General features: G+C 41.1%; 1 protein-coding gene across 9 annotated transcripts in view; it reads right to left on the bottom strand.

The window, feature by feature from the left end:
• Positions 1-21025, bottom strand: part of BACH2 (BTB domain and CNC homolog 2) — a 389117-nt gene that overhangs the window by 342301 nt on the left and 25791 nt on the right. Inside the window, exon 5 of one of the 9 annotated variants that reach the window (XM_055535471.1) lies at positions 8330-21025. This exon is cut by the window's right edge and continues 21179 nt beyond it. The exons of the other annotated variants lie outside the window; for them this stretch is intronic. The gene's annotated coding sequence lies outside the window, so the exon portion shown is untranslated. The remainder of the gene's footprint in view (positions 1-8329) is intronic. 9 annotated transcript variants of the gene reach the window in all.

Raw genomic sequence — 21025 nt, 5'->3', positions numbered from 1 at the left:
CCACCAGTTTTGGTAAATAACTGGTCGAGACCTAAACTTTTATTTCTAAAAGAAAGAACAAGATGATTCACAAATGCCTAAGGAAAAAGTAGGTCTGACAGCCAGTTCTGAATGAAAGTAAAAAAAGAAAAAAAGTTTGCACTTAAAAGTGAATCTTGGTCAAATTTTAGACAAATCATTTAATTAAATCCTCTTTTATTTTGCCATGTCTCCATTCAGTACACTTTTCTTTTCCAGTTTAAGAAAAGCTGACCTACCCAAGTCAGAATTTATAAATAGTTAAGAAGTAGTTATTTGTTGTTAAAAATTATTTCCTTGTGAAAGGAGTCAGTTTTCCATATGTATTAAAGATCACTTATAAAAATGGGTTTATTGTTTAAGAGATAATTTTTCAAAAACACATCTAGTATATTGAATGAAGCCTCAATGTTCCCTGTCCCTCCTTCCCTCTCTCCTTCTATCCATCCATTCATTCTAATTAGGCAAATGTTAATTGAGCCCCTGCTCTGGGCCAGGCATGGGGATTCAGCACTTGGAAGACAATAGTGAACAGAATAACCTAAACGCCTACCCTGATGGAGCCTGAATTCTCATGCTACATCCACAGAGCTATAGAACTGATTGTGAAGGAAAATGAACTTTCAAAAAAATACTAAACGCTTCAGTTTTTCAAGATGAAAAAGTTCTAGAGCTCCTTTACACAACAGTGTAAACATAGTTAACACTACTGAATTACACACTTACAGAACGATTAAGAGGGTACATTTGATATTGTGTGCTTTTTACCACAATGGAAAAACTACAACAAATTCTCAAAAGGTCAACAATACATGTAGTCAGTGTTAAAAAACTAAGATCATGGTATCTGGTCCCATCACTTCATGTCAAATAGATGGGGAAAAAGTGGAAGCAGTGAGAGGTTTTATTTTCTTGGACTCCAAAATCACTGTGGACACTGACTGCAGCCATGAAATTAAAAGACGCTTGTTCCTTGGATGGAAAGCTATCACAGACTTAGACATCATATTTTATTTTACCTGAAAACCTATGTGCTGGACCAACTGCTTGTGACCATTTGTCTCTAAGCCATAATATGCTTTTCCTACTAATGGAAAAAAAATCACACAGGATGGTTTCTTTTAAAACAGACAATACTGAAACCATAAATATTTTTAGCCCTTTGTACTTTTCATCCAGCAGCTTGGCTGAGAATAATATAGAAACACTTAAAAATAGCCCTTCAGTACTCTGAAAACCATCAACTAGTTTAGCACATACCCAGCACCTGCTTGACTTAATCAACATGATTTTGCTAGTCGAATAAAAAAAGAAAATCCTTTCAGTTTCAGAATTTTGCTCCCTTAAAAACCAAATGTGTCACCAGGGCACTTGGTGTGAGGTTGCCCCCTCTCTTCCTAACTTAGAAGGTGACACCTGGATCAAGTCATGGGTAACTAATGAAGATGCGACTTTCCCCTTCTCGCAACATACCTCACAGCAGTGAGAAAAAGCTCCCCAGGCAGGAGCCTTCGTAACAATTGTTAGGATTTTAATGGAGAATTATTTTGTTCTACAGTTTATACGTGTTGTTCAGGTTAACCTGAGGACACAGAGAATAAATCAGCTGCTACAGAAAGGTAACGTTATGTGACAGGAGATATGCCCTCTGACCTGTTTTTCCAGTACGATCCATAGATTTCAGGACAGAAACAAGGAAGAAAGGGGGAAGGAGGGAAGAAAGGCAATAATTTATTTAGACTCTACTCTGTTCAAATGCTTCGTGCTAAGCATCAAATTTCCAACTTGTAAGAAGTTGGTGTAAGAAGCATTATGTTGTAACAGAGCAGGAGTAGCTGACCTAAACAAACATCACCACCACAGGATTTTAAAGCCCACATAATGTGAAGCACTGATTTTCAGATTTCCAGTTATGCTTATTTAATAACATAAAGATTAATACAGCTTGGTGCCAGACAGCCTTTTCCCTGCAGCCAAACCGGATGAAGATTTTATAACATCACCTTCCATAATCAAAATTCCTTGGAACATGAGGTCTCTGGCCCAAACCAAAGAGAGGTAGTTAAAAAACATCATATATATATATATATATATATATATATATATTTTTTTTTTTTTTAAAGTGGAGGCAGAGCTTTAGAGTGAATACACAATTGTATTGTCTAAAGGGGACATTTTCAAGAGTGAAAGGGGATGTTGTCAATTAATCCAGAACACAGGTGTGAACTGGGACAGTCCTGGGCAAACCACAAGTATCCCACATCCCACACCTATGAGCCCAAGGGGAAAGTCATAACCAGGCTTCGGTGTAAACCATTTTGTTTCCTCTGACACTTTTAGGTCTCCTAAAATGTATGAGACCATGCTAATAAAATCTAAATTTTCTACTTAGCTTTTTAAAACACATCTCTCTTTCCTTAAGAGTAAAATTTGGAACGACTAGAAAGCATGCCTTCTTCCTGCTTTATCATTCAAATTCCCCAGGCACAGACAATAAAACTCTAAAGCAAAAGTCAATGGATATATCACCCTGGACAGAGGATGACTTGTTTTTTGCCAATTTGGCTCATTTCACCAATCGCTGATGAATCACAAAGATCCAGAAGACCTATTGGTTTGAAAATAGAACACTAGGGATGCCAGAAACAAGATTCTTAAAGTTCCTATAAGATCAGAAATGAGCCCAAATGAATACAGTCAAGTTGACGGAGGCTCCAATGTGAAGTTCTGCCTAGTTGATCCATAGAGGTGGCAGCTTCCTGATTCAACAGAGGCAGTGTGACCAGGCTGCCAAAATGTCTCTTTGGCTGCATGAATAAGACACTGTTCTTAGACCAGAGAAGTCCAAGTCTCATCATACTTGGCTCTAGTCAAACTACTCATGGAGAATGGCTTTAAATTTTTTCCACTACATTTTAAGGCACCTTCTCATAAACCGAAGACTGAAGAGGAGGAAAGATCAGAATGGTGAATGAACTCCATCTGAGGAATACTAAAGAGAATGGACTGATGCTGAAGCTGAAACTCCAATACTTTGGCCCCAATGTGAAGAACTGACTCAGTGGAAAAGACCCTGATGCTAGGAAAGATAGAAGGCAGGAGGAGAAGGGAACGACAGAGGATGAGATGGTTGGATAGCATCACTGACTCGATGGACATGAGTTTGAACAAGCTCCAGGAGTTGGTGATGGACAGGGAAGCCTGGCGTGCTGTAGTCCATGGGATCGCAAAGAGTTGGACATGACTGAGTGACTGAACTGAACTGACTGACAGAGAATTTAGCATGAATAGCTTGGAAAAAGAAGACTTACAGAGGTCATGGTGTTGTCTTTATTCAAATAACTGAAGATCTGCCATGAGAACTGTTAGCTTTATTTGCAACATAGGATCCCTTTTGTAGCATATTATAGCTATTAGGATCCCTTATTTGTAATTTGAGGTTGGTAAATGCAAAACTATAACATTTAGAATGGTCAACAACAAGGTCCTATGTATAGCACTGGGATCTATGTCCAGTCTCCTGGGATAAATCATAATGGAAAAGGATATATATACGTGTAAAACTAGTCACTCTGCTGTACACCTGAAATTAACACAACACTGTAAATCAAATACATTCCAATATGAGATAAAAATTTATTTTAAAAAAGAGGGAAAAAAAAAATGAGGATCCCTTAAAGGAAGCATCTGCATCTGATGGTGCTGAACCTGAAGACACTGAACTTCCTGCCCACTTGCACAACTGGTAATTACATGGGGGAGAATGCCACACTCTTCATGAATCAAACACCAAGAGCTAGCCTGGGGCTGCATTAACAGATTTTCTTCATCATGGATTGCAGAGTTCTTCTTTTCTAGCCAATCTAATGAAAGAAAGGGCAACCCAAGCCAAAATAACAATTTTTAGTACATCTCATGGACAAGTCCAAGTGTACTGGAAAGAGGAAACACAGCAGTAGCTACACCATATATTTCATATTTGACCTAAATTGGCCACACAGAAGCCTCAGTCACCCTAAAGGACTTTTGTGGTCCAACACAATATATACACAGAATTAAATGAAAACATCATTGCTGAACAATTTTTTAAAAGCTATCACTGCACAAGTTGCTTTCAACATACAAATAATTCTTATTCCAAAAGACCATTTGTACATAGTAATAGGATGTATATTTAATTCTTTCTTACTTTTTGGCATCCTGAAAAAAATTGCTTTCAAAATATCTATATCCATTTATAAAAATTTAAATGCAGGCACTTTAGCAACAAATCACAATCAGATAAAAATGCTTAACGTAAGAGACCCTAGAGCCAGGAACAAAACCCAAAAGATAAGAAATATTAGAGAAATACAGAGAGAGAAGCAAATCAATAGACTATAATCTCAATATTGAGCACAGAGCTTGGCAGATAGTTGGTAAATGCTCTCTACAGAAAGGCTCAATTAAATAGAGTATAACTGATTCGAGAAAAAATAACTGTGTGTCTTCCTAGATCTTTTCAAAACTACTTGACACTATTTGCCAAACATTAAGAAATCAATATATTAAATTATGCTAATAAAATAAGTGGTGATAAAATAACCTGCTGTGTGTAAGGCCTGGGTCACCCAATGGTGTGACACCCTGCAAACTTAGTCAACAAGGGGGGATTTCAGGCCAGATTTTAATTGCCTGCTCTCCATCTTTGAATTTGCAATACGTTTGGCTATAAGGGAAAAAAAAAAAAAAGACTTATAGCCAAAAAAGGGTACATCACTTATACTGTCTGTATCTTATATTTAAAGTATGTACCTTATATTTAAAACTTTTTTTTTTCTTGGACTTTAATCCTACAACAAACCAACTGCAACTACAAAAGCAATAAAATCCAGTACCAAAAAAAACCCCAACATGCTAGGGGATTTACAGCAAAGGACTAGCAGCTTGATATATTCTAGCTGTATAAAGAGGTCTTCTGTCAACTCATTATCTTCTGCTTACAAGTATTTGACTACATTTTAAAAGGCCTGAGGAGCTTTAATGTTTCAAACTCTAAACTATCTTCCTAGACCTGATGCAGCCAGTACATAAATATATTTTAAAATAAAAGAAAGTGAAAAGTCCCCCATTTATTCAAAGGTAACCATTGTAAACAACTTGTTCTCCTTCCAGAAATTTATTTTGCATTTGCCTCTAAACCCACACATAGGTGTACATACAGTTTTTTTAATAAAAACATTAATAATCTTCCATTTACATTTTTTCTCCAAACATTTTAACATGGACCTCTTTCTAAGGTAATCTTCCCTTCAAAGAAAATTTTAAAATCTGGGTGTTATTGCATGACCTTACTAATTAAGAGTTTTTTAGAATCACCATAACTTACTGAAGTTTTGCAAAAAAATTTAAAGTAAGATGCAAATTATGTAGAATAAATTGCACAGATCTTAAGTAAAAAAAGAAAAAACCTATCCAACTGAGCATTCATATACCTTAGATTCCCTACAGCCAACCAAAATCTTTATTTGCCTCCATGAACTTTCCAAAGTAAGTCAAGATTGTTAAAAAATAGTTGGTTCCCAATCAATTGACTTTCTCAACAACAGATGGGTGGGAACTGCCTCCACAAAATTCAGAACCATAATATGACCCCTTGTATAGCCCCTGTATATAATAGAAACAGAATCCCTAGCATTGTTAGAGAGGCACAAAATTACTATATACCATTCCCTCTCTTCTAACACACTATTTGAGATGTTTGGGTTTGTTGTTTTTTTTTTTTAATACTTTATATTCTTCAAGTGATATGTGGCCACACAAGACTGATGTTCCCAACTCAACCTCATTATCTGTCTGCTGTTGCCTCTCCAGTATCAGCCAGATTTATTCATTTCCATTCAACAATTATTTATTAAAATTTTACTTTGTGCAAGACACAGTGCTAGGGGTAGGGAGTACTACAAATGCACACCCAACATCCCTGAGTTTTCAGTCTAGTGGATCAAAGGCTCATATACAAGTGTCTACTTGCCAAAGCATCCAACTGGTAGTTGAATGATGAAACTAAGACCCAAGAGGGGCCAAGGAGAAAAGTAGGGCTCAGTTGTGGTAAATGGGGAGAAACAGTGGAAGAGGTGGAGAAGGCAATGGCAACCCACTCCAGTACTCTTGCCTGGAAAATCCCATGGACAGAGGAGCCTGGTCGGCTGCAGTTCATGGGGTCACTAAGAGTCGGACATGACTAAGCGACTTCACTTTCACTTTTCACTTTCATGCTTTGGAGAAGGAACTGGCAACCCACTCCAGTGTTCTTGTCTGGAGAATCCCAGGGACAGGGGAGCCTAGTGGGCTGCCGTCTATGGGGTCGCACAGAGTCGGACATGACTGAAGCGACTTAGCAGCAGCAGCAGCAGCAGCAGCAGTGGAAAAGGTGTCACATGACTTGGCCCTGAGAAGGCAGGATGTCTAGGATTCCGACTAGCAAAGATTAAAGGGAATCGAAAAGAGATGGAGAAGAGAGAAAACTTCCAAAGGGAAAACACAATAAACAAAATTTTCAAAAGCAAAACAAGCAAAGGAGTACTACATACACCAGAAAAGCAGGTAAGGGAGAATGCCGGCCAAAAGCAAGGTTCATGCAGTCACACTGGAGAAGGACTCAGGATACATGTTTCACCTGAAGGATCAATAAGACTTTGATAAATGATCTTCCTCTCCCTGTAAGTTATACTCTCTGACTGAGGGCTCAGCCTCAGAAGGGACAAGCATGAAGCAAGAAGGACGAGGAAGATCCTGGCCAGCTGTCCAGGTCTCAGACCACAACCAAGAACCCACAGAGGGACGAATATTGTGACCAGGACTTTCTCCCAATCAATCCAAAAAGTACTGAGACTTTGCAAACACATTTACCAATGGAAACTTGCTTCATGATTCTTTTAAAAGCTGCTCAGTTTTGAAATAAGAGAACCTCTAAACACTGAATTAGGTCATCTACCTGCTTTCTCTGTTTTTCCACAGGTCACTGAATGTTGAAGTTGCTAGGAAAAAAAAATCATGTAATTGTGGGATTTGGTATACATCTGAGCTTCACAGCATCAGGTCCCCTTACTCAGCTGGTCCTCCTGTTTCCTGCTGCTGCTGCTGCTGCTGCTAAGTCACTTCAGTCGTGTCTGACTCTGTGCGACCCCATAGACGGCAGCCCACCAGGCTCCCCTGTCCCTGGGATACTCCAGACAAGAACACTGGAGTGGGTTGCCAGTTCCTTCTCCAAAGCATGAAAGTGAAAAGTGAAAGTGAAGTCGCTCAGTCGGGCCCGACTGTTAGTGACCCCATGGACTGCAGCCCACCAGGCTCCTCCGTCCATGGGATTTCCAGGCAAGAGTACTGGGGTGGGGTGCCATCACCTTCTCCTCTTGTTTCCTAGAGGGGCTATTTTATGAAATATTATATTTCCTGGCACACAGCCAGGTAATGTCACATTCTCAGCCTCCCATGCAGTTAGTTGGTGACATGTGACTGAGATCTACCAATGAAATGTGAGCAAAAGTGATGATGCTAATTTACAGGCCTGGTCCATAAAAATCTCCCATGTGTGATCCTCTTATGTTCTTTCCTCCTTTCTTGATGTGATGTAAAACTCCCAATAATTGTGGAAGCCATGCATTGGAAATGGAGAAACTAAAAAATAAAAGTAATCTGGATTTCTGAAGGACAACTAGGAGGAATGCCACTTATTAACACCCATTATGCCACTTATTAACACCCATTATGGACTTTGAGATTTGGGGGGTTATCTTTACAAGAAGCGAACTTTATCTTAACAATACCCAAATTGTGAGCATGCTTTTGCCTTAGTTAGGGTCTACTGAGAAGTAGGAACCAAGACAGCATTAGAAACACAGAAGATCTGCTGGGGGGAGGGAGCAAGAGAAGGTGAGAGGTCCTTCGGACCTCAATGTGGACAGTGAGAGGGAAGGAAGGAGGGATGAACAGGAAGTCTCAGGCTGCAGCACAGTTCCAAGAAAGGTCTGGTTAAGCGAATGTGAGTTCTTAAGCCAACATGACCCACTGAAAAAATCTTGCATCCCAAAGGAATGAGGCTACAATGGGAACCTTCATGTCTTTGATGGGGAGGAGCCCAGGGGCTCAGGGTGGTCCTAGAGTCAATGCAGAAGTGGCCCCAGAGAGGCACCAAGTGGGCAGTCAGCCACTTTATGCTCCAGATGCAGATATAAACATCTCATGGTCATGGACACCACATTCCTCAAACTTTCAAATTTCAAGTCCTACCTTCCCTTGCCTCCTTCCACTTACCCAAACGCACACGTACCTTTCCTCCTCTGCTCCTGTCTTTTAAGTAGAATTGTTCCTTCTGCAGTCCAAAGCTAATCTCTCCATACATTCCAGCTAATATGTCCTCAGATCTTCTTAAGAGACATCATTCCATTAATTGTCTCCTTCCTCTTTCTCTCTTCTGGATTCTATCTACTCTAGCATGTGAACATGCTTAAGATTTTCAAACTTAAAAACTAAGTTAAAAAAAAATTTTATTGAAGTATAGCTGGTTTATAATGTTCCAGGTATACAGCAAAGTGCTTCAGTCATACATATATATATATATATATACACCTATTCTTTTCCAGTGTGCTCAGTAGTTCAGTCATGTCCGACCACTTTGTGATCCCATGGACTATAGCCCGCCAGGCTCCCCTGTCCGTGGGATTTTCCAGGCAAGAATACCAGAGTGGGGTGTCATTTCCTTCTCCAGGGGATCTTCCTCACCCAGAGATTGAACCAGGGTCTCTTGCATCTCCTGCACTGGCAGGCGGATTCTTTACTATTCAGTTCAGTTCAGTTCAGTTCAGTCCAGTCGCTCAGTCGTGTCTGACTCTTTGCGACCCCATGAATCGCAGCACGCCAGGCCTCCCTGTCCATCACCAACTCCCGGAGTTCACTCAGACTCACATCCATCGAGTCAGTGATGCCATCCAGCCATCTCATCCTCTGTCGTTCCCTTCTCCTCCTGCCCCCAATCCTTCCAAGCATCAGAGTCTTTTCCAATGAGTCAACTCTTCACATGAGGTGGCCAAAGTACTGGAGTTTCAGCTTTAGCATCATTCCTTCCAAAGAAATCCCAGGGCTGATCTCCTGAGAATGGACTGGTTGGATCTCCTTGCAGTCCAAGGGACTGTCAAGAGTCTTCTCCAACACCACAGTTGAAAACCATCAATTCTTCGGTGCTCAGCCCTCTTCACAGTCCAACTCTCACATCCATACATGACCACTGGAAAAACCATAGCCTTGACCAGACGGACCACCTTTTTCAGATTATCTGTTAATCCCAAATTTATCCCTCCCCCACCTTCCCTTTTGGTAACTGTGCATTTGTTTTCTATATCTGTGAGACTACTTTTGTTTTGTAAATAAGTTCACTTGCATCATTTTTTAAATTAACTATTTATTTACTTTTTGTTGCTGAGTCTTTGCTGCAGTAGAAGGGCTTCTCATTGTGGTGGCTTCTGCTGCTGCAGAGCACAGGCTCTAGGGTACATGGGCTTCAATAGTTGTGGCAATGGCTTAGTTGCTGTGTAGCACGTGGGATCTTTTCAGATCAGGGATCGAACCCATGTCCCCTGCATCAGCAGGCAGATTCTCAACCACTGGACCACAGGGAAGTCCCCATTTGTATCATATTTTTTAGGTTCCACATATAAGTGGTATCATATGATATTTCTCTCTCTCTGATTTACCCCACTTACTATGATAATCTCTTAAATCCATCCATGTTGTTGCAAATAGCATTATTTCATTCTTTTTATGCCTAAATAATATTCTACTGTATACATACATACATCATATCTTCTTTATCCACTCATCTGTCAGTGGACACTTAGGCTGCTTCCATGTCTTGGTTATTAAAAACTAAGATCTAAAAATGCTCATTGACCCTCTTTCTTTCCTTCCCTTCCCATCTCATCTTCTTGCAAGAGTGGTACGAGTGGACTATTTATTTCTTATGTTGTACTACACCACAACTTCTCTCACTAGGATCACACAAACCTACAAGTTGAAATATCCTGGAACCCTTGCCAACCTCTCTGAAATGCTTAACACTATTGATAACTCCTTCCTTCTAGACACAGAAGGATAACTCTTCCTTCTAGCCTTGGGTTCTAGGACATGCTATCTTTAAGTTTTCCTCCTCTGGCAGACCATTCTTTCTAAGGCTTCTTTTTATTGGCCTCCTCCTGAAATATCCACCTCCCAGGGCTTCTATCATTGGTTCTCTCTGTTCTGCCTCTCACATTAATCTCAACCCTACCCCGGTCTCATGACTTAACCGAACACCCCTACACTGATGACATCTCCCATGCAGTCACTGAAACCTGGGAGTTGTCCTCAGTTACTTCCTCTCTCTCCAGGCTGTGCTGTGCTTGGTTGCGCAGTCATATCCAATTCTTTGCCACCCCCATGGACTATAGCCCGCCAGGTTCCTCTGTCTATAGGATTCTCCAGGCAAGAATACTGGAGTGGGTTGCCATGCCCTCCTCCAGGGGATCTTCCCAACCCAGGGATCAAACCCAGGTCGCCTGCATTGCAGGGGGATTCTTTACTGTCTGAGCCACCAGGGAGGCCCAAGAATACTGGAGTAGGTAGCCTGTCCCTTCTCCAGGGGATCTTCCTGACCCAGAAATTGAACCGGGGTCTCCTGCATTGCAGGCAGATTCTTTACCAGCTGAGCTACCAGGGAAGCTGGCTCTTGGCACCATCAGCTCCTAATCCCCATCCCCACCCCCACTGTTCCCTCACTCTTCGCATGGACTACTATAGGAACATAGGAACTGATCCTAGAACCTCTGAATCCATTCCCATAGTCACATCTCCACATAGTTGTAAGGCAATATTTCTAAAGCACAAATGTTATCAAGAAAATTCTTCATTGAAATTTCAGAAGTGGTTTCTCACTGTCTACAGGACAAAGGTCCATCTCCTTAGAATAGTACATAAGATCCTTCACAGTTAGGCTCCCATTTACGTTTGAGCCTGATCTTCCTCCATGTTGCCAAGCTCTAGTCATACTGAACTATCTGAAATTCACAGAAGGTGGTATGTGTTCTATGCAGCTAAAAGTTTATACAAACCGTTTGCCTTGAATGCTCCTTCCACTGCCCTTGTCCAACTGAGGTAATGTACTACATGTTCTTTCAATATTCAGTGTGGGATTCATTTGTTCACAGATGTCTTTACTGATTAACCCAACCCCTTCTCATCCTCACACCCCCATTCAAGTGGCCCATTCAAGTGGCTCTTCTACAGTTAGTACTGGTCATGGCACCTATCGTGCGATTCCAGGATGGCAATATTATCCTGTTCCTTTTTGAACAGCATTGACACAGAGTAGGCACTTAATGAATGCTTACTGATATAAAGAATGAATGCTGAGCAAATGCAATCCTCCTTCTTAAGCTGGGCCTGATAAAATTTAAAACAAAATTCTCAGAGTGGCCCAAAATCATGACAACACTGATCAACATTATAGGCACGCACTGGTGGCCAAGTTCAAGTAGTGCCATCTTTAATTTACATGTGAAAAGTGAGCACTTGGCATTAGAGGAGAAAGACTCAAATATTCTACATAAGATCACTGTAAAGATAGCTCAAGGGCTTTTATCCCAAGGGACATGCATTCATTCTCAGTAATTGTATAAACCAGGGTTCACATTTCACACGGGACTTTCTCACACAAATTGGAAACAGAAGACAGTTAAATGAGGCAAAGAAAAGCGTGGCTTTGAAACACAAGGAACCACACGTGCATTTTGCATTAAACGCTGTTGTAATTTGCTCACAGAACGTAGTACAAAAATTATCCTAAAAGTTATAGCTTGTAAATTTGATATGTAAATAGGCACTTAAAATTAGAAATCTCCATGGCCACTGAATACTAAAAGAGTAAAAAGAAAAAGGGAATGAAAGATAAAACACACAGTTTCAAACTCTCTGGGATATAGCTCCCTCCTGCCTGATCACTGGGAGGCGTTAGCACATTCAGCGTACTGGGTAAACACAAGGGTTTACGGAAAATGGACCTTTTTATGAAAAATCATGGGTCAAACAACTCTGTGACGTATCTGCTGTTAAAGGAAACACATTTTTTTCTCCTACCTGACACGATGATGCATGGTGTACTTACCCACAGAGACAACTCAACACGGTTCCCATCCCAAAGCTTAGTGAATACCTTTTTTAAACTTTGAAAAATAAATCCCCAAACATAGTTCTTGTAACATATTAAATCCTGCCAAAGATGGATGTTTTCAGGGACAGAGTCCAAAGAAAGCTTTTAATTTATTTAATGGTCTCTGAGCTAATGGTATCAAGAAAATGTGTACCTTTGTTCTAAAATACACAAATCACTGATGCTTATACAATATATAGCAACCACTTGACTTAGTTACTGCTATTCAGCTTTAAAAGAGTAGCGTTTTACCTGGAACTGAAACCTGAGACTGAAATTCTGCAAAAAGTCTGGGATGACATCAAACTTAATATTTTGCCAAGCTGCTGCTGCTGCTGCTAAGTTGCTTCAGTCGTGTCCAACTCTGTGCGACCCCATAGACGGCAGCTCACCAGGTTCCCCCTTCCCTGGGATTTTCCAGGCAAGAATACTGGAGTGGGTTGCCATTTCCTTCTCCAATGCATGAAAGTGAAAAGTGAAAGTGAAGTCGCTCAGTTGTGTCCAACTCTTAGCGACCCCATGGACTGCAGCCTACCAGGCTCCTCCGTCCATGGGACTTTCCAGGCAAGAGTAATGGAGTGGGGTGCCATTGCCTTCTCCATTTGCCAAGCTAGTAAAATGATTTCTCAAAACAGCATGCTAGTATATTAGCTTTTAGACAAACCTAAATGAAATGTCAGGAAAGGACTACCATGTTTCCTCCTCTTGTCCATTAATAACCATCATGGACTATAATAACTGACGATCCCATGTTGTCAATCCAACAGATTATTGGCACCAACAAATCCCCTTGGAAATTTGCTCATAACCACCCAAGTCCAAGTAGATGTGACCTCTCAAGTTTTAGATTGATGATACTAAAGAAATGCATTTGTAGGCTGAAACGCTTATGGTGGTGGTGGTTCAGTTGCTAAGTCATGTTTGACTGTTGCAACCCCATGGACTGTGGCCTGCCAGGCTCATCTGTCCATGGGATTTCCCAGGCAAGAATACTGGAGTAGGTTGCTATGCCCTCCTCCAGGGGATCTTCCCAACCCAGGGATCAAACCCAGATTTCCTGCATTGGCAGAAGGATTCTTCACCACTAAGCCACCAGGGAAGCCCTTGAAAAGCTTTTAATTCAGGCTAAAATGCTCCAGAGTACCAGGAGAAACTCTTCAAATAAATACTCAGGGAAAATCTGCATCTATGAGTGACTCAGTGGTACATACAAAATTTATCCTTGAGCAAACCAAACAGGAATTTGAATGATCTCCCTCTATTTCTCCTCCTTACACTTTTCAAATTCAATCTCAGCATTGTTCAATCTCTGCCCTTTTTACTCTTTGCCCTTTGTCTGAAGTTTTCAACTGAGTTACTTGACAATACTGTTGTAGTTATGGAGGGAAATGTTATTATTCTTCAGAGATGATGCTGAAGTGTTTAGGGTTAAAATGTCACAAGGTCTACGACTTACTTTCAAATGAAACTTTAAAAAATATGACCCCCTTTCCCCAGTAGTGGTGGTAGTTTAGTTGCTAAGTCATGTCCAACACTTGCAACCCCATAGACTGTAGCCTGCCAGGCTCCTCTGTCCATAGGATTCTCCAGGCAAGAATACTGGAGTGCGTTGCCATTTCCTTCTCCAAGGGATCTTCCTAACTCAGGAATTGAACCTGGGTCTCCTGCATTGCAGGTAGATTCTTTACCAACTGAGTTATGAAAGAAGTCCCTTTCCCCAGTTCATGTACACAAAGACACAATAGCAAATGTTAATGATCAGTGAGCATAAACTTAAGAGGAGAGGAAGTGTTCCTTATATTATTCTTTCATCTGTCCTCTAGGTGTGAATTTTTCAAAAGAAAGAGGAAAAAAGTTTTTAAAAATTACTTTTCTTAATGAATACCAGTTTTTCATATTGTAAATCCATTTTCTAGCACCACAAACCTAAAATTTGGGGGACCTTGTGCTAAAGAGATGTCAGAAACAACAGAAGACACCTTTAACTGTCTTCTATGAGCACAACTTCGGTTCAGTTTGCACGTGTTGGAGGGGACTGATTGTGACATCTAGGACGGAGGTGGAGGGCTGGATGAATGCACCCCTAATCCAGGCACTTCCCTCCGGAAGTCCCCAGAAAGCTGGGGCCTCAGGGTCTCCTGGTTTCTACCTCCCAGGGAGCTCCTGGTTACTCATCCTGACTCCAGGATCTACCTATGGCTCCTGGGATATGGCTGGGAGTTCACTGAGGGTTTGGGGCTCAATCCAAAGCCCACACACATGGGACAAATTTGCCAAATACACAACTGTGTGTTAGAGCTCCTAATTTTAAAAGATAAGTGTTATAAATATTCTTAAACGCTTTCAAAACTTCAGCTGAGTCTAAAATGCTTCTTTAGATATTTATGTGCAAATCTTACGTGAGCAATTTACTATTCTAATCAGTACAGATCTGGTCAGAGAAACAAAAGACTGGAACTAAAAACATACTTCATATCTGACAAAACATGAACAGTCTTTCTTGTTCAATTATACTGGCATAGATGGAAAAAAGGCTTTTTTTTTTTTTTTTGGCCTCACTGAGCAGCTTATAGGATCTTAGTTCCCTGACCAAGGATCCAACCCAAGCCCTGAGAAGTGAAAGCGGGGAGTCCTAACCTCTGGACCACCAGGGAAGTCCCAAGAAACATGTCCTCGCAACAGGCATGTTGGGATGACTGCCTTCATCCTCACAGAGTATGCTTTCAAGAGGAAACATGGTAGAAGACAGTTTCTTCTCTCTGCAGCTATTTTTTTTTTTCCCAAAATCACTTTCCATTTGTCCTAAGTCAGGGTTTCTAAATAATGACACCCAAACTGTACTCAAAACAGGGCACTAAATGCCTGTTTCCAAAGGTCAGACAGAAGTGTCAGCTTCTAGAGAGCTGATTTCACACTCTGCACATGATCTTTTTTTGAGGGATAGGTTGCAACAACATGTTACAAACAAAACTTTCTCTCATGTTTGTGCTAATATGATGTTAAACTTCTAACTCACACACCGAGATCTTGGCTACTGTCCATCTCTCCTGAACATGGTTGTCTTTTAATTAGCCAAATATGTCTGTAATAATAAATACAAAGCTTCATAAGAACTCAATAAGCCCAGGTGAAATCTTTACCACCTAAAGCGTTTAGATAGCTTATAATCAACTAGATGGTGTTTTCTCAATGAGAAATACAGATTGCAAGGTAAGGTATCTTTCGATCTGTTTACACTGAGTGTTTACTTACATGGCAGCCATGGTGCTAGGAACATGCATATGTGCTCATGTTGTTCTTAGTACAACACTGTGAGGTACGTAATGTTAGAGGCATGGGACAGCAGAGAACAGGGAGGCTCTGAGAAGGGGAAATGAACAGGCATCAGGCATGACCACGTGGCACCGTAACAGTGCTCATTCTACATGATCTCACCTAACTCTCTCTACAACCCTAGCACGTATCAGTAACCCCATTTTACAGAGGAGAAAACTGGGAGGAACATAGCCAAGATTGCTAAGCTGGGAACCAAACCCCCTTTCGCATCATGAGCACAATCCCTCTCTCTGGTCACCAGATTCCTCAAGCTTCAAGCCAGAAACCGGAGGCAGAGGTCATGGCCATGGAGGGGACTGCCACAAATATTACCTCCTGGTCACTGTACCCACTGAGGCTACAGAGACCCATTGCCTGGAGGAGGGGAAATATACAGCCATGCCCCAGGGTTGAAAGTAAGTTTCTTTTTAAATCCAGAGGATGTGATCCACTGGGTGGCTTTATATTCTGGTTTAACCCAGAGCTTAAAGCCTAGTGAAAACAACCTGCCAATCTGACTCCAAGGCTGACTCAGCCTTCCAGAGATTCTATAAATGACCGATCATTGAGAGAAGGGAAAGCTCTAGAAGACCCACTGGAAGGCTCTTCTCAGCTGCCTTCCTGCTTGTCCCTCATACTTCCCTCTGTATGACTAACTCGGGGTCTAAATTTACATGTATAATTATTCACAACAGCCAAAGGTGGAAACTACCCAAATGTCTATCAGCTGATGAATGGATAAACAAATTGTGGTATATTTGTGGCATACAATGGAATATTATCCAGTCATAAGGACTGAAATACTGATACATGCTACAGTGTGGATGAACCTCAAAAACATTATGCTAAATTAAAGACTCCAGACCCCCTCAAAGTCACATATCATATGTATGATCCCATTTATATGAAGCATCCAGAAAAGGTAAATCCATAGAAGCAGGAAGCAGATTAGTGGCTTCCAGGGGATGAAAAATGAGGGTCTTGGGAGTGACTTTTTAATGGGTAGGCGGATTCCTTTGGGGTGATGAAAATGTTTTGGAATTAGATTGAGGTGATGGCTGCACAGTAAATTGTATACTTTAAGAGGGTTAATTTCATGTTATGTAAATTCACTTCAACTAAAAAAAACACACATATGCGAATGCACACTCCTTGGGCAGTCTTGAATAACAATGTACAGTACGCCAAGCCATAAAGATGCCCCACCCTGGGCTCTTTTTACATTACACACAAATAGACAGAGACGGATTTCCTGTAAGTAAGCTGATCTTGAAGAAAAAAATGTTAGCGAAAGAAAATGAGAACTAAGCCAACTCAACAAAACAAAACAAGATTCAACACTGTATTTTTTTCATCTTTGTATCTCCTCTATCCCACGAAACCAAACATAAACCCCAATCACCGAGTACACCACACACAGAAAAACTGGTACTTACAAAGACCAGTAAAATGAAATCTGTCCCCCCACTGTCCCAAACTTAAAAGAAAAATCCAACAGGCCCTTAAACATACAAAAAGAGGCACAATCTCGCTGACAACCAAGGGTATTCAAAGAAAACAACTAGAGAATCACTCTTCATCCACCAGAGTGGGAAACCTGGAAGATTCCAGCTCTCTAGCTGCAGTGAGGTAACCAGGTATTTCATATTTTCCTGGTGAGACTCTCCATTGATGCAACTTTTTTGGAATGTCATCTGGCATCATCTCTGACTCAGCTCTTAGAAATCTATCCTTCAAAGTGGGTAAGTGAGAATATGCGCACAAGAATTTTAACTGCGGTGTTTTGTGGAATGGTAACAACCTAGGATGCCCCCGAATGCCATCAACTGAGGAATATTTAAAGAAACTATGGTGCAACTAGTGCACCTCTGGGCTCGCAAAGAGTCGGACACGACTGAGTGACTGAACCGAATTGATGGTGCACCGATATATTAAAAAGAGCCATCAGATCTATGATTATTGGTAAGGAAAAATGTTGTAACACAATAGTAAGCAAAAAATAAGTTGTAGAGTATTCTTCATGATTTTATCTTTACAGAGAAAAAATTATCTTATATATGTATGCACATATATATATATGTTTGTATATATGTATGCATACATTCAGAGCAAGGAAAATAAACAATCTGAGAACTGGGAAGAAAGCCAATAAACTTTTCAATGTGATTGTCCTGCAACTATATTTTTACATAGAAAAACTTTAAACAGGATTCTTTTCTCTGCACTTGACTTTAATGAGTGAAAAATACAAATGTGAGAAATATGGATATGACAGTCCCATCAAAACCTACTTTGAGGGTATGACCTGAAGTTGAGGGATTCAGTTTATATAGCTCCTAAGCTGTCTGTATTCCATCCCATTCCAGTGGGACTTAAAGTGGGATCTATGTAGACCAGCCCCAAAGCCAGAAACAAGGAGGAGAGTTCAGAGACTTTTTAGCAGTTTTCCAGAGTTAATTTTATGTCTGTTGAATGTAATAATTTTTAAAAATCTTATGATTTTAGATGTTTTTAATTTCATTTTTCTAGTAATTCATTTTTATTATATTTTATAAAATCATCCATCCATGACTCAAACAAAATGGTTAATGAAGCACAGTTCTTCAATGTTCATAATGATAAAGCACAGTAATATATTTAGGAGCTTTAATAATGAAAGATTAAATTGTATTAAACATATTAGGACTATGCTAATATAATCAAACACTTATGAAAAGATACCAAATTGATTTGCTGAAAACTTTCGGGTGATCAGATTTCTAACCTAAGTAAATGATTAAGCAGTTTCTCTCATTAAAAACAATGAACTCTAGATTATATTTATACTAAAATTTCAGTTTTTCTTACTGAAAACTAGGAGAACTGGAGAATAAATGAAACCCCAGACAACTCCAAAAACCAACTACCAAGAGTTCAATCAAAGACAATTATAAACTTTTGCCAAAACTGTGGATAAGAAACAAAGTTGACCTGACTTTCATTTTTCTCCCCTCTCATGCTTCTGAGTCAAGATGCTAATGATGACAGAGACAGGCAGTAAGAAGGAGAAGCGAGGGGCCGGCAGGGGTGGGCGGTGGGGTCTGACTTTCCAGAGCTGACTCTTTGAAGTTTCACTTACCAGTAATCTACGCTAGGGGTGGGGGAGGGGTGGGAGAGAAAGCGTTTACATGCTCCTAAGTCTGAGTTTTCCACACGGAGACATATTTTCTAACAGCAGAATGCACCAAGTTGTAGTTACCAAGAAAAACTGGCTGGAAAAAGAAAGAACCAAATAGGCTTCCAGCCAAAAGCTAAAATAACAAAACCACGATCACTTGTAAATACAAATTTATTCTCTCCTCCCTAAAAAAAATTTATACTAATGCTAGAGTGAGGTGCATTTCCAAACTTGGCAGTGTAAATAAAAATAACTGTGAATGCCACGGTGGTGGATGAAATGCTTTAAAATTCACAGCTGTAGTGCTGAAACTGGGAAATCCTGGACTGTCACCAAAGGGGACACAGCCTCTGGAAGATGTATGACACAGTTTGGGATCTTGAGGATATCTGAGAAGTTAGGAAAAACAATTGGGTTATTTTCATATCAGTTGAATTTTATATGATAAGGGAGCCCTAAAATGAAAAGAAACCCTGAGTATGGTAGTGTTATGACACTATCTGGATTCCTTGTAGCAAACAGTATCATCAAAAGAGACTGAAAAATAGATGAGTCTATGGCCCTGGGAAGTGGGGCAGGCGGTGGGCAGCTGGATGATCTTCTAAAGCATGGTTCCCAAGGAAGAGTCTTCTGCCTCAATTGCTCTGCTTTAAGGGTGTATCAAATTGGCACCCAAATGATGACTTCAGTGGGCAGTGATCAATTAAACACCTCCACCATCAGAACTCTTATGCTATGTGAACGAATGAATTGGAACACCAAATTTATTAGGTGTTCGGAAAGACGGATTAGGCCAGACTGACCAAGGTGACAAAAAGCAGTCTCAAGCAGCCCCGAGCTATTTACAAAGCTCCCACTCTGCAGTGATGCTAAACTAACCTGTAAATTTAGCTCTTAGAGGAGGTCTGCTGAAGACCTCCAAAGTCCTTAGCCCAGCTGGATTTCCCCTCCCCTGGGTTTCCACCAAGCCTACTGCACAGAGTGTAGATGGCCTTCCCCTTTGTCAAACTATTTGGCCCCTTTTCACTCTTTGTCCCCTTGACCTCTCTGCAACAGCTAACATTGCTCAGCAACTTTTAAAATTTTCTCTTGTTATTATCCTCTCTCCCCTAGCTTAGCTGCTTCCCCTGTGTCCTCCTTGACTGCTGCTCCTCTCCTTCCTCTGCCAAACTGAGGGTACTTCCCAAAGCCCTGGGTTTCTCATGCTGAGAAATCATCTGTTTCCAGGGATATCAATTCTCTCCTTGTGCAGAAGCCCCGCTTCATCACTCTCCCCTCCCTTGGACTCCTCTCCCTGATTTTCAACTGCCCTCCAGTGAACCACTTGTCTAGCATGTAGTGCCTCTACTGCATGTTTAACCCTTTCAAAAGGCTTCATTTCTTCCCCTTGTGCGATTGCCTCATTCAAAAGAGACTCTCTCTTGATCTCACTCGTTTCTTCAACAGCAGAAATGCCACCCAGTCTCCAAGTTGTACAGCCTTCTTTACGTCTTCAGTTCAAATCATTCCAGGCCTGCTGATTCGTTAAAGCTCCCCTCTGTCTCTTGCTACACACTTGCGCCAACCAGATCCTGTTTGACTCAGAGGAAATGCTTCTTCTTTTCTTCCCAAATCAACCATCACAATACGGTCACTGTGATCTCCCAATCACCACCCCTGCCATCTTGATCTTTCCATCACTGTCCCCAGCAATTCAAGAGACCGCCCCACCAGGAAGATAGAGGGGAAGGGATAGTTAGGGAGCCTGGGATGGGCATGTACACACTGCTGTATTTAAAATGGACAACCAGCAAAGACCTACAGTATAGCACAGGGAACTCTGCTCGATATCATGTGGCAGCCTGGATGTAGGGGGGGCGGTGGCGGTGCTGGATACATTCTCCCTGGGGGAGAATGCATACATGTACATGAAACTATCACAACATTGTTAACTGACTATAACCCAGTACAAAATTAAAAATTAAAAAAAAAAAAAATCCTCCCCACCATCCACATCTCCTAGTAACGAGGGGTACGTAGAGCAGAGTGTTCAGAGCTCAGGCTCTGGAGCCCGACAGCTGGGTTTTGAGTCCCAGTGCCACCTCCATTATCCTTCAAAGAGTTGACAGCATCTGCCGTAGAGGGCTGCTGTGAGGGCAGGATTACTTCATTGATGTAGAGAAGCTGGAATAGCGCCTCGCACAGTGAGCACCCCTTCAGTGCTAGCTTCTCACGGCTCCCGTCTGAATGGCCCACACAGACATGTCCTCCTCCCTCTGGGATCATCCCTGCCCTCACTCAGCTTATACTGGATGGGAGACCCTTTCTCCTCCATG

Source organism: Bubalus kerabau, chromosome 9 (assembly GCF_029407905.1).
Source record: "Bubalus kerabau isolate K-KA32 ecotype Philippines breed swamp buffalo chromosome 9, PCC_UOA_SB_1v2, whole genome shotgun sequence".
In the NCBI taxonomy this organism is placed as follows: domain Eukaryota; kingdom Metazoa; phylum Chordata; class Mammalia; order Artiodactyla; family Bovidae; genus Bubalus; species Bubalus kerabau.
Note: the sequence above shows the minus strand (reverse complement) of the source record. Positions and strands in the feature narration are given on the sequence as shown.